This window comes from Lontra canadensis, unplaced genomic scaffold (assembly GCF_010015895.1).
Source record: "Lontra canadensis isolate GAN:19392208 unplaced genomic scaffold, GSC_riverotter_1.0 scaffold38, whole genome shotgun sequence".
Lineage (NCBI taxonomy): Eukaryota > Metazoa > Chordata > Mammalia > Carnivora > Mustelidae > Lontra > Lontra canadensis.
In genome coordinates this window covers 6,736,228-6,751,151 of record NW_022631032.1, presented here as the reverse complement: position 1 = coordinate 6,751,151, position 14,924 = coordinate 6,736,228, and the positions used below count along the sequence as shown (strand labels likewise).

The 14,924-nt window shown below is 38.7% G+C and overlaps 1 long non-coding RNA gene across 1 annotated transcript; it reads left to right on the top strand.

Annotated features, from left to right (window-relative positions):
• The first annotated feature begins 3,994 nt into the window (after positions 1–3,994).
• Positions 3,995–13,847, top strand: LOC116874673. The gene is made up of 3 exons (XR_004384048.1): positions 3,995–4,418; positions 5,279–5,511; positions 12,547–13,847. It is a non-coding gene; the product is annotated as an uncharacterized LOC116874673 (long non-coding RNA).
• The last annotated feature ends 1,077 nt before the right edge of the window (positions 13,848–14,924 follow it).

Genomic DNA, 14,924 nt, shown 5'->3' with positions numbered 1-14,924 from the left:
TTCATGAGGGGATCAATCCCAGGACTCTGGGATCATGACCTGAGCCAAAGGCTGACACTTAGCCAACTGAGCCACTCAGGCACCCCTGTAGACATAAATTTTTAACTCTTTTGGGTAACTACCGGCAGCATGGTTGCTGGATTGTGTGGGAAGAATATGTATAGTTTTGTAAGAAACTATCAAACTGTCTTGCAAAGTGAATACCATTTTCATTCCCACCAGCTATCTATGAGAGTTCCTATTGCTCCACATCCTTTGCCTGCATTTGGTATTATCACCATTCCACTAGGTGTGTAGTAGTATCTTATTGTTTTTCTAATTTGCATTTCCCCAGTGACATATAATGTTAAGCATCTTTTCATATGCTTATTTGCCATTTGTCTATCTTCTTTGGTGAAGAATCTATTGAGTGATGGGGTCCATGATCAAAGGACCGAGACTGATACAAAGCAAAGGTCAAACAAAACTTTATTTCATGCCAGCACGGAGAATCAAACCGACTGGCTGGGGCCATCTCTTAGGGAGAGAGCGACCACCCCCAGCTTCACAGACTAGCTTTTATAGGGCAAAGGCCATGCGGTTGAGCCTGGCCAATGAGATTATCTCCACCTGGCCTGACTCATCCTTGCATTCTGGGCTCTGTTATCTCCATCTGACCTGACCCGTCCTTGTATTTGGGCTCTGTTATCAGGGACTGGTCGACCATATTGGTCGACCAACTTGCTTTTAAGTAAGTTCCTCTGGGGGGTGGGGGGGCAAGGTCAGTTTAAGTTTTACTGCACAAACAACAAAATGGCTGTTTAACTGAGATGGAGTCACTCTGGCTAAGTAGGTCCCTACATTGAGGTCTTTTGCCCGGTTTAAAATTAGGTTGTTTTCTTATTGTTGAATCCCAAAGGTCCTTTATATTTTGGGTAACAGTTTTTTATTAGTTATGTCTTTTGCAAATATTTTCTTCCAGTCTGTGGAAAATGCATTTTAAGGTGTAGCATGCCGAGTCCCTCATTATTTCATTTGGTATTGTCTTGTTTTTTAAAACACAGTTTGCTTTCATTTTGTCAAATTTTATAAATTACCACTTAACTGGACTTGAATTAAGGAATTTTATATATTATAATCTGTAATTTGGAGAGTATATCATTTGTAATATATTTATGCAAGGACAGAGACTATTGAGACTATTTTTGCCATTAATATGTAGATATTCTCTAAACGTGATCTCATATATCTTTATCTATATTTTCTCTAAGAATTAATTTATTAATTTTTTTTAAAAGATTTTATTTATTTATTTGTCAGAGAGAGAGGAGTTAGAGTGAGCACAGGCAGACAGAGTGACAGGCAGAGGCAGAGGGAGAAGCAGGCTCCCTGCCAAGCAAGGAGCCCGATGTGGGACTCCATCCCAGGACACCGGGATCATGACCTGAGCTGAAGGCAGCCGCTCAACCAACTGAGCCACCCAGGCGCCCCGATTCTTATTTTTAAATAAGAGTTTTGTTGAGATATAACTTAGATGCCACAAAATTCACTCTTTAAAAGTGTACAATTCAGTGGGTTTTAGTATATTCACAGTGTTCACCACTGTCTATTTTTAGAAATTTTCATCACCCCAAAGAAACTCCAAGTGCATTTGCAGTCACTCCCCTTTCCCTCCTCCCCACAGACCAGTAACCACTAATATACTTCAGTCTTTGTGAATCTATGTATTTTGGACATTTCAGACAAATAAGACCATTTAGTATGTGGTCTTTTGCCACTGACTTCTTTCACTTAGCAGGTTTTCAGGGTTCATTAATGTTGCTGAATATATCAAAACTTTGTTAGTTTTTATGGCCAAATAATATGCCATTGTACAGATATACCATTTTTAATTTATCCATTCATCAATTGATGGACATCTCATTATTTCCACCTTTTGACTATTGTGAATAATGCTGCTGTGAACATTTGTTGTCTCAGTCAACTTGGATTGCTGGAACAAATCCCATAGACTTGGTGGCTTAAACAGCACTGATTTCCCATAGTCTGGAGGCTGGAAGTCTGAGGTCAGGAAGTCAGCATGATAGAGTTCTTGGTGAGGACCCTCTTCCTGATTTGCAGTTGACCCCCTCTTTTTATTTTCTCAGATGGCAGAAAGGGAGCTCTAGTCATTTCCTCTTCTTATAAGGACACTAGTCCTTTCATGGGGGTTCCACTTTCATGATATCATCTAAACCTAATCACTTCCCATCTGACCCCATCTCCAAATACCATCAATCACATTGAGGATTAGGACTTAAAACCTGAATTTGGGGGACACACAAACATTCTGTCCATAGCATTTGTGAAATAGTTTTTATGTGGACATATGTTTCACCTCTATGGTATATTCCTGTCTGAGTGTAGAACATCTGGATTATATGGTAACTCCATGGCAAAACTGTTTTCCTAAGTGGTTGTACCATTTTCTATTCCAGCAAGGTATGAGGTTTCCAGTTTCTTCGCATCCTTGTCAACACTTGTTATTGTCCATCTTTTAAAATTTTAATTATTCCAGTACATGTGAAGTGTTAGCTCATTGTGGTTTTGATTTGCATTTTCTTTATGATGAATGGTGTTCAACATTTTGTTATGTCCTTATTGACCATGTGTATGTCATCCTTGGAGAGGTGTCTCTTCAAATCCTTTGCCTATTTTAAAATTGGATTATTTGGTTTTTTTATTGTTGAGTTTTAAGTGTTCTTTATTTAGATTACATGTCCTTTATCAACTATGCTTTGCAAATCCTTTCTCCCTTTCTGTGAGTTGTCTTTTCACTTTCTTGATGGTGTTGATGATTTAAAAAAATTTTTCACAATATGTGACTATGGTATTTGTAAAGAAAGTTTTTGTTATCTTTTCCATTTTTATATTTATTCTCATTTCTTCTCACCACCTTATTTTGATGACCAGGAAGTATTCTGAAAAATATATCAAATAGGAGTGGTAACAGAACACATTTTTAGTTTTTGTTTTATTTCCTCTACTTCTAAGGAGACTGGCTGTCCTGTTTCCTTTTTTTTTAAATTGTGTTATGTTAGTCACCATAAAATACATCATTAGTTTTTGATGCAGTGTTTCAAGATTCATTGTTTATGTACAACACCCAGAGCTGCATGCAATATGTGTCCTCCTTAATACCCACCACCAGGCTCATCCATCCCCCACCCCCTCCCTTCCAAAATCCTCAGTTTGTTTCTCAGAGTCCACAGTCTCTCACGGTTCATCTCCCCCTCCGATTTCCCCCAATTCACTTTTCCTTTCCTTTTCCTTATGTTCTCCATGTTATTCCTTATGTTCCACAAGTAAGTGAAACCATATGAGAATTTACTTTTTTTGCTTGACTTATTTCACTCAGCATAATCCCCTCCAGTAGGCAGGAAGCAACAAATGTTGGAGAGGATGTGGAGGAAGGGGAACCCTCTTACACTGTTGGTGGGGATGCAAATTGGTGCAGCCACTTTGGAAAACAGTGTGGCGATTCCTCAGAATTAAAAATAGAGCTACCCTATGACCCTGCAGTTGCACTACTGGGTATTTACCACAAAGACTGTCCTGTTTCTTCACTGTGAATACTATTAACTTCTTAGTTCAGAGTAAGTCTCTTTATCATACTAAAAGTTCCTTTATTTCTCTTTCAAGGGTTAAAAACAATGAAAAATGGAAGTAATAATCTCTGTTCTCCTCATAAATAGCTACCCCGTACCCAATCTTCTTTATGACCATGCAACATTTTTATTTTGGTTATCTGTAGATTGCCCTTTCATTATGCAGTAACAGAAACTTCTTTCTTTTCAGTAATGAATTGTAGCACTAGTAGTTTATGTCAGTGGATGAGCGTCATCATTTATTGTCATGGTTGTTATTTTTTTTCCCTGTGATTTGGTGAGTAAAACTGATTTTACAAAGAATAAGGTATTACTTTATGCAATCATTTAGCCAGAATTACTATTTTCTTTCTTTCTTTTTCTTCCTTCCTTCCTTATTTCCTTCCTTCTGCAATGAGTGAAATCTATTTTCTTCCAAAGCATTGAAAACATCAGAAAATAAGATACAGGCCAAATCCTTTCAAATCTCAAATCAGATGTAAAACTAACATCTTAAGTGTTTCTGTCTCTCTAAAAATTGCTAAGTTGGAAGACCTCATGCAAAAGTAATGCTTTTCAGAAGAGTGGATAAAACGGATGAATTGAAAGTGGATGAAACAGATGAATTTTCAAAAGACCATTCACTAGCCTCCCTTTTGGTTGCATTTCACAACATCCAAGCCACCATGATGGAGAATGTGCTCTCTGTGCTTATGGAGTTGATTAGTGGCCTGTCAGAAGCCAATGGTTACTTCAGTGTGGAAGTAATACCCAATATTAAAGTTGCTGTCGTGACTTTTCTCAAAAATACTGGTAAGGCAGACAATATCTTTTAACCTTTCATTGCAAATTGTGGTTGTATCCTATTTTGAGATTCCAGGCATCCCACAATGGGTTTTGTTTAAAAGTTGTGCTCTTTCTAACTCCCAGTAAGATGATTGCAAGGGATAACATATTATCACTTCTGATACTACCCATAACTAGCATTCATCAGGTGCCTTGCTCTATGCTAAGCACTGTGCTAAGCTTTTACTTACTTCACTCTCAAAATATATAGCACTATGAGAAAGGTACATTATTATTTCCATTTTATAGATGAAGAAGTCTAGATTTTGAGAAAATTAAATGACATGTTCTTAGGCACAAAGCTAGTAAGTATTTGAATCAGAATTCCAATTAGACATTCTGACTTCTGAGTGTATTTTCTTAACCACTGTGAATATACGCTCAAATTTCCCATGAACTTAATAGTTACAGGAATTTATTTTTATGACAATGACATGTCCAAATAGAGACCAAGCTATGGTAAAGTAAGAGCGGGAGAAGGAAATTAGATTTAGGAAACAATATTGTATTATAATCATCCTCATTATTATTATCAGCTTATAAAGTGGTTGCATGTACTTGATTTCATTTAGAATGGTAACTGTTGATCCATGTTCCCAAAATGGTCTTAAATGGAGGCCACTGTTAATGATAGCTATGTACTCATGCACTCGCAGTAAGCAATGTGGGACAGGTTGAGGTTGACACTGAAATTTAACTTTATATAGAAATTTAGTATCTAAATTTTAATTCTTAGTTATAGCCTCTAAATCAAATTACACTTCAAAATCTGTTTTCTTTTGCTATGAAATGAAATTATAGACTAATAAACTGATTTTTATTTGTAGGTGTCAGGACATCTGTTAATGCTTATGTCGGACACAATAGAGTTCAGCAATCTGAGATTTTCCCAAGACTTCTGGAACTGACAAGAACCATTAGGGTTGAAAATCTGCCACCTCATATTAATAATAGTTAATAACAATTTTCTTTGAAAACTCCACAAATGGAGGAGAAGGAGTAACCAATGTGCAGCTTTTCCCAGAGAGTTCAGCCCTGGTTGAGTTTTCTGACTACAAAGGTAATCAATTTCTCTTCTTTCTTGATGTTTACAGTTATTATTACCCATTTCATAGACAAATGAAGTCAGATTAGAGGCCACACAAGCGCTTAGGAAATCCATCAAAGACACCCATTCTTACTGGAATTAACTCAGGCTTTGAACAGTTCTCTGTGAAGACCTAGCCGAAAGAATTGTTTTTTGTGCAGTAACAAAAAAACAGACAGCAAAACTTCTCTTGACCTCAATTTCTTGGTAGTTAGCTGCTTCTTTTCTTTGTTTCCCTTTGCAGGAAAATTTCTCAGTTGAATTTGTCATTACTCATCCCCATTTCCTCCCCTCTTATTCTTTCTTAAATCCATTCTAAAAAAGGCTTTTACCCCATCATTCCACAAAAATTATTCTTGCCAATGACAAGAATCATTTATTGCTAAACTCACTAGCCACTTAGCAGTCCTCATTTTACTTGATCTCTTAGTAGCATTCGACTTAATATTCAATGGCTCCTTCCAAATGCATTTTCTCCACTTGCTGCTAGGATGCCACACTTTGGGTTTTTTGTTTTTGTTTTTGTTTTTGTACCTCTGTAGCTGCTCATTCTCATTTTTTTTTTTTTTAAGATTTTATTTTATTTATTTGATAGAGAGAGAGAGCACGTGCACGCACGCATAAGCAGGAAGGGCAGCAGGCAGAGGAGAGGACAAGCAGGCTCTCTGAAGAGCAGGGAGCCTGATGAGGGATTCCATCCCAGGACCCTGGGATCGTGACCAGAGCAGATGCTTTACTGACTAAGCCACCCAGGAGCTCCTCATTCTCATTTTTTCCTCATTTACCTTCTTATCTTCAGCTCTGAAGGTAGAGCTCAGTTCCTTTATTCTTTTTGTCTTCACTCAGTTCCTGGGAGGTTTAATGGCTTTAAATACTGTCTATATATCCATGACTCCCAGTTCATATCTGCAGTCAATACTCTCTCATGAATTCCAATGTCTACACTCACTGCATACTAGACTTCTTCACCTGGTTGTCTAAAAGTATATGATACAAATATAACATGTCCAAGACAAAACTCCCCATCCTCCTCACTCTATGCCACCAACCTACATTATCCACAGGCTTCCCGATTTCAGTTGATAGCAACTTCATCCTAGTTGCTCAGACCAAAACCTAGGAGTCTCTCATATCCCATTCCCAGTTCTTTAGGAAACCCTGTTCACTTTACCTTTGAGATGTATTCAGAATCTGATCACTCCTCAAGGAAGACAGTAAGAATTTAGAAAATTAAAAGAACCATTTTAAAGGTAGTAACAATCTCCCAAAGAACTTAAGCCACAAAACAGTTTATATTTTAGATAATATGATGAAATAAATACCATTTTTAATGGCCATACTTTGCTGGCACACCCCCTCCCAACTATGATCTTTAGGAAGAGTTGATGAAGCCAAGAAGTATCCCTGAAATTACAGGTGGGGATAGAAGACTTGTTGGGGGGTGGGGAGTGCTAGGGAATGAATGAGGTCAAGAGAAGAGAAGCAGAAATTAGGATCTTCCTCACATAGCTTTGAAGGAAACCAGTCAGTCAGGAAAGCCAGAAATTGAGATGGTCTCTGGAGAGAAAAGAAGCTCAACTTTCAATAATGGTTTAAGAAGCTAATAGTCTTAGGACCAGACTAAAATAATATCTGATTCTTTATACAGCAAGGAATTGATAACATTGGACATTTTTTAGTTGGTACTTTGTGAAAAGACAAACATTTGGTATCCCTCACTTAGCAGACTTCTACATTTAAAACTGTTTCATTCTTGGGACTCCTACCAACCTCCCAAAGTTGCAAAATATGAAGGCCCATCTCTCTCCACATACTTGCCACCTGAGCCTGAAGAGTATTGACACCTGAAGAGCATTTTTTTTTAACATTTTTTTATGGGTATACTCTGGTAAATGGTTAATATCTAAGCATATTCAGCACCTCTGGAGTTAACAGGGTTAGTTGAGAGCCTCAGTCTGCACTCCAGCCATTGTGAGCTGAAGAAGCCAGCAGGGGAGGCAGAGTGATATAGAGTGTAGTGCAACAGTTTACAAACTTCTCGTAAACCACAATGCACCCTAAATAGATATATATAGTTTATATCCCAACCCATACCTGTTTTGCAAACAAAAACATTTGTTGCAATTTGGAAAAAAAAGTTCTGCTACAACATGCATTTCTTGCTAGGGAACTGATGTACTCTATTTTCGATTCTATTTTGTTTTGTTTTTGCTTGGTCGGGTTTTGAGTTTTGTTTTGTTTTTTGTTTTTAATTTTTTGTAAGATCCTTAAACATTCATATTGCTGGTATAGTCATTAGAGGTTGGCTTTCAGCAATGACTCTGACACAAAGGGCGAGGGGGGAGAGGTTTTAACCTTATCCCTGCTATCTCCAGTAGCCAGCCTCTTCAAGCCATCCTAAATAAGCATGCAGTCAGTGTTAATTTTTTATTGCTGCATACCAAAGTTAGTGGCTTTACATAGCAAGCGTTTATTGTCTTATACTTTCTGAAGGCCAGGAATTTGGGGGTGGCTTAATTGGGTAATCCTGGCTGAAGATCTCTCATGAGGTTCCTATCAACCTGTTCATCAGGGCTGTAATCATCAGAAGGCTTGATGAGAACTGGAGGGTTTCTTCTACCTTTGCTCACATAACTGCTGCCAGTGGCTTCAGTTCCTTGCCACTAGCGTGTGTCCACATGGGTGTTCATGACATGGCAGCTGGCTGCCCCCAGACTGAGTTATCTGAGGGGATGCGGAGGGCTATAAGTGCCTTTTGTAATCAAGCCTCTGAAGGGATATAGCATCACTTGTGCCATATTCTGTTGGTCACAAATACCAACTCTGATACGATATGGAAGGAAACTATTCAAAGGCATGATAACCAAGTGGTAGGGATCATTGGGTGCCATCTTACTTACACAGTCCAAGAAAGTACAGCTTCAAGACAAGTTCCATTTATCACCCCCTACTTCTAGGCAGATTGTCACACCTAAGCCTTCTCTATCAAAATAGAGCACCACTGGCCTTTAGAATCCCAAAGGTATATATTTATTTATTTTTCATTTCTTATTTTTAAAAAAGATTTTATTTATTTATTTATCGCTTATTTATGAAAGAGAGAGAGAGAAAGAAACAGAGAGGGGGGAGGGGCAGAGAGAGAGGGAGAGAGAGAATCTTAAGCAGGCTCTGCATTGAGCATAGATCCCAATGTGGAGCTCGATCTCGTGAGCCCAAGATCATGACCTGAGCTGAAATAAAGAGTCAGAAGCTTAACTGACTGAGCCACCCAGGGACCCCCAAAGGTATATATTTAAATCCTTCTGTAATTAGCTGGATAACAATGGCAACATTACTTCCTTATTCTCTGTTTCCTCATTTAAAAAGTGGAGATAAAATCTATCTCACAGGGTCACTGTGAAGATTAAATTAAGTAGGATAATATTTGTTAACTGACACATAACAGGTATTCAATCAATAAAAATATTATAATTATCAAAGTAGGAAAGAATGGAAAACACAAGTTATTAATTTGATGAGAAATGATAGATATGAATTGTGCTTTAGATAGCTGTATGTCTCAGCTGCTACATGGTCAAGTATTATTACTAAGTGGTGTTTGAATAGTTCACTGTCCTTTGTTTTGAGGTTGTTATGACTTCCGACAAAAAAGTACTGTAACAAACTATTTCTACTAGGTAAAATGCACTGGAAATAGACTGGTGAATTTCATTTAAAAAAAAATGCCCCCTGCACCTCTCAAAACACAAAATAGTTCAGATGTCAAATCAGACCACTAAGTGATTGTCCCTTTTCTGCTTGGCTGCAAACTCACTGTTCCTCAAGTTGACTCATTCTACCTTAGGACAGTACTAATCACCAAAAATAAATAAATAAGTAAATAATAAATAAAAAGAAAAAAAATAGCATTGTATGAAGCCCAAACATATTTGACTTACTATCCTTGCTCTTCCTTTTAGGGTTGTAGAAATAAATCCTTTATAAGATAGTCCTTCCAGTGTTTAAGGGTAACTATTGTGTGTGGCTCCCTGCATTCCATCCTACCTAATATCTGTATTTCTGCAAGTTAAATATATTCAGTTCCTTTTTTATATCCTCATGTGATATGGTTTTAAATCCTTTTACAGCATCAGTTTCCCTCTTCTGAACACCATAGCTAGTTTTCATAATCCCTTTGCAAAGTTTAGCACCTTGAACAAAATACAATACGCCAGGCATTACCTGTTTTTACCAGTGAGAAGAATAGGATTATTATTCACCATACCTATTCTTGTTATTATGTTTTTCTTATTATAGCCCCGAATCTCATCACTACCCATTTTTAAGTGAATAGACTTTATTTTTAGAGCAGTTTTAGGCTTAACGAACATTTAAACAGAAAGTAAGGATAATTCTTCCTGCCCAGTTTCCCTAATATTAAGATATTGGATTAATGATACCTTTGTTAACAATTGATGAAAAATATCACTACATTATTATTAACTAAAAGTCCATTATATTAGAGTTCTCTCTTTGTGTTGGATGATTCTCTGGGTTTTGACAAATGCACAGTGTCATGTGTCCTCAGTAACAGTTTCATATGGAATAATTTCAGTTCCCTGAAAATGCCCTGTGCTCCAGCTATCCATCCCTCCCTCCCTCCCTCCTCCAAATTGCAGGCAGCCACTGATTTTTTTTTAAAGATTTTATTTATTTATTTGACAGAGAGGGATCACAAGTAGGCAGAGAGAGAGAGAGGGGAAAGCAGGCTCCCTGCCGGGCAGAGAGCCCGATGCAGGGCTCGATCCCAGGACCCTGAGATCATGACCTGAGCCAAAGGCAGAGGCTTAACCTACTGAGCCACCCAGGTGCCCCAGCCACTGATATTTTTAATTTCTCCACAGTTTTGCCTTTTCCAAATGTCATGTAGCTGGAATTATATAATATGTAGCCTTTCAGATGGGCTCCTTTGCTTAACAATAGGCATTATATTTTTTCCATGTCTTTTGGTAGCTTAATAGCTCTCTTCTTTTTCTCTGAATAATATTCTGTTTTATGGAGGCATCATGTCCATTATTTATCCATTCATTTATTGAAGGACATCTTGGTTGCTTCTAAGTTTTGGCAATAATGAATAAAGCTCATGTGCAGGTTTGTGTAGGCATATGTTTGCAAATCATTTAGGTAAATACCACAAAACACAAATGCTGGATCCTATGGTAAGAGTATGTTTAGTTTTGTAAGAAACTGCCAGACTGTCTTCCAAAGTGGCTGTACCAAGTTGCAGAATTAGAGTTCCTGTTGCTCCATGTTCTTCCCAGCGTTTGGTGACTTTTTTTTCTTCTTAAATACAGCTACATCACTGTTGATTTATACAGAATTTGTCATCAATCAAAATCCCTTAGATATTTTTGTATGACTTAGCTGCTAAGCCACATTCTCTTTCTCCCAAACTTGTGCAGTTACTCCTTGGACCTCGCTTAGTGCTTTTCCTTCCTTTTGATGCTTCTCCAGATGTGCCAGAGTCTCTTTTACTTATTAGGTTCACTCACAGTCCAGCTGCTATATATATTGCTGTGAAGGACTCACACTTACAATCTTCTCCAGAGGGATTGCCTTTAGCAGACTAAAGGTCTGGAGTCTGGAGGTGCCTGGGAGTTTACATTCATCACCCAACCAGGATGACCCATAGACAATAAACTGATTGGTATGCAGGTGCAAAAACACAGCTCCCTGTCTCAAGGTTGGGACAACACCATGATGTAATTTATATACTCCAGAGTCCTTGCAGGATCAGGCAGAAACTAGTTTTACTTAAACCACATTCTCTGTCTTTATCTCTCACTTCCTACATGTTTTTCCTGAGGGTACAACTTTAATAATTCAATTGCACATGAATCCTCGTCTCAGGCTCTGCATCTAGGGAATCAGACTTAATTTTATTACTTTTTCTTATTATTACTGCACACAATTGTTTTTGATGTTTTTAGCTATTGTAACTATTAAAGAATAGTATTGTATTTGCTTCTTTTTAAAAAAGATTTGTTTATTTTGAGAGAGAGAGAGAGAGCACCCATGCAGGGGGTGGGACAGAGGGAAAGAATCTCAAGCAGCTTCCTTGTTGAAGAGGAGCCCACAGCAGGGCTCAATTTCACAACCCTGAGATCATGACCTGGGTAGAAGACAAGAGTTGGATGCTCAAACAACTGAACCACCCCAGTGCCTCAATATTGTACTTACTTCTAAAAGTTCATTTTTAAAAAGCTCTTATTTATTTATTTGAGAGAGAGAGAGGGAGAGAGTGCACAAGCAGGTGGAGGAGCAGAGGGAGAAGCAAACTCTTTGCTGAACAGGGAGCTGATGGGAGGCTGGATCCCAGGTCCCTGGGGTCATGACCTGAGCCCAAGGCAAATGCTTAACTAACTGAGCCAACCAGGCACTCCCTAACAGTTCATTTTTAACTACTCATGCATTATTTTGTGTATTTATTGAATCTTTAAGAGCCAGGTTTGTTTGTTTTTTTCCAGAAAAAAAAAAATCACCTCTCCAATATTATAATGAATGTCAGTGGGAAAATCAGATTGATTGTACAAACCTTCACTGCAAAGTAATTATTAATGGAATAGATCTATTCCATTAGGTGAGGATTAGCTCCATTGCATTCATGAATACCACATCTTTCACTGAGCTGTTTGACAGTGATACCATTTTAGGTAGACATACTATATTTCAGAGTCTCATTAGTATCAGGATTTCTTTCTTTTTTCTTTATTAAAGATTTTTGTTTATTTATTTGACAGAGAGACACAGTGAGAGAGGGAACACAAGCAGGGGAAGTGACAGAGGGAGAAGTAGGCTTCCTGCTGAGCAGGGAGCCCAAAGCGGGGCTTGATCCCAGGACCCTGGGATCATGACCTGAGCCATAGGCAGACGCCCAATGACAGAGCCACCCAGGCACCCCAATATCAGGATTTCTTTTTATGCCAAAGATTTTGTCTGAATACTTGCCTTTTGCTTTTTATTTTTTAGTGGTGGACACCTGCTTGGGTTAAGAGCCTGTCTTCAGTAAAAGGCCCATCTCTGTTTCCCATATGATGTGACTTTGGTCGTAGCCTTGTATGAAAAAGAGAAGCTACTGAGAAAGTTGCCAGCACCATTTCTGGTGGCTCTGGATCCTTTCATATGAAGATCTTGCAGAAGAAGCATCACCTGATTGAAACAATAAATTATAAAGGGACAGTGTCCCTGTGAGGTAACATGGCCCCAAGTCAGCTGTTAAGGAGTTAGAGGTATCATTCAGATCTGTGGCCACTGAACTCAAGGAAGAACAAAGATCAATATAATCAAGACCTGGAATGAGGATATTTCTAAAGACTTCTGCCATATCATTTCTAAATATCAAGTGACCAAATTGAATGTGAAGTCAATGCTATGGGAAGACATAAAAAACAGCAGAGGATGATGGGATTTGGATTGAGTTTGATATATTCAAGAAGATCATGATAACAGGTTGTTTGGAGGAGGTGAAAAGAACTCACAACAATTAAAGACACCAGCCATAACACTGAGAAGGAAAAAACAAAATTTGACAGGGAATGTGGCTGGTTCTTTTCTGGTCTTCATATCAGTGCTTTGAAAGAGTCTGTACCAAAGGAATTCTCAGGGTGGGAGTTCATTAATCATGCTTGCACCAAACATACCAGAGTCCATGCAGGAGAGTACAAAGAATGAAATTCCTGAGCTAGCGAAAAGGACTGTTGAAGAAGTGCATTCCCAGTTCTTCTGGGGTTTTCTGTTTTTTATAGAAAGTAGAGTGTGGAAAATTCTCTAACATTGTTTTGTTTTAAGCAAAGAAAACCCATAACCTTTTTGAGTTAGATCAGGCATGAAAAGTACATTTCATTTCATGGGTTACTTAGCACTGAGAGACAGTTGTTTCCTGGGGCTCTGTGTTGACTAAGACTCTGAAACTAGCTGGATTGATTGAAAAAGAGTGTTGATACCGATTAACATCTATCACAGGTGTGGATGATGAGGTATAGGGGGATGGGGAGGTGATGTGCACCATGTTTTTACCATAGGTAAGTGCGAAAATACAGTCAGATAGATCAGCTCCTCTTCATAGTTTCTCTGAAGAGCAGAATAAAGGATTGTGCCTTCATCAGCTACTAGTTTGACTTTGAGTAAGTGGTTTCATCTCTGTACACTGGATTTTCTCTTTCCCCCAGGAGAATGAAGTTTCTGTACTGGATGATCTGTGATGATCCTTTAGATTCTAAAACTGGCTGTCTCAGGGTGCCTGGGTGGCTCAGTGGGTTAAAGCCTCTGCCTTCGGCTGAGGTCATGATCCCAGGATCCTGGAATCAGGCCCTGCATCGGGCTTTCCGCTCAGCAGGGAGCCTGCTTCCTCCTCTCTCTCTGTCTGCCTCTCTGCCTACTTGTGATCTGTCAAATAAATAAATAAAATCTTAAAAAAAAATAAAATAAAACTGGCTGTCTAGTAGTCAAAACTACAAATGCATTATGCGTAGAACTGAGGGGTGTGTCTTAGTTTGGGTTCCCTCAGAAGAGAACCTGAAACAGGATTCAAGTGCAAATGATCTAAATAGGGAAGTAAAAGATACTAATAGGGTGTGTTACCAAATCAGTTACCACTTAATTTCACTGGGAAAACTCAGAGTGAGTCCTACCTGGGAGGCAAGGTTGCTCCCTGATTTTATTTATTTATTTATTTTTAAAAATATTTTATTTATTTGACAGAGAGAGAGATCACAAGTAGAGAAAGAGAGAGAGAGGAGGAGGAGGAGGAGGCAGGCTCCCTGCCTAGCAGAGAGCCTGATGTGGGACTTGATCCCAGAATCCTGAGATCAGGACCTGAGCTGAAGGCAGAGGCTTAACCCACTGAGCCACCCAGGCAGCCCTGCTGCCTGGTTTTAAACGAACTGTCAATCATTGGATGAGGGCTTGAGCGGGTGGGAGGGTGGCTTAATTTACCTGCAATTCCTCTCTGCTGCGCCTGCAAGCAAAGCAGGCTTTGGCACTACAGAAGGTCTTCAGACAAGAAATACAATGGGAGGGGCGCCTGGGTGGATCGTTGGTTGAGCATCAGGCTCTTGATTTCAGCTGAGGTCATGATCTCAGGGTCATGGGATTAAGCCCCAAATTGGGCTTAGCACTGAACCTGGAGCCTGTTTAAGATTTTCTTTCTTCTTCTCCTGCTCCTCCTCTATCTCTAAAAAAAAAAAAAAAAAAAAAAAAAAAAAAAAAAGGAAAGAAATAAAGACAGCTGGAAATATGACCAGAGTGCCCTTAAATTGTAAGAGCCAGGGGGTATGAACAGGGTCTGCTAAGCTAGAATTGGGGAATAAGTAAAAGAGCTCACAGGCAACTGGAGTATTATATACAGT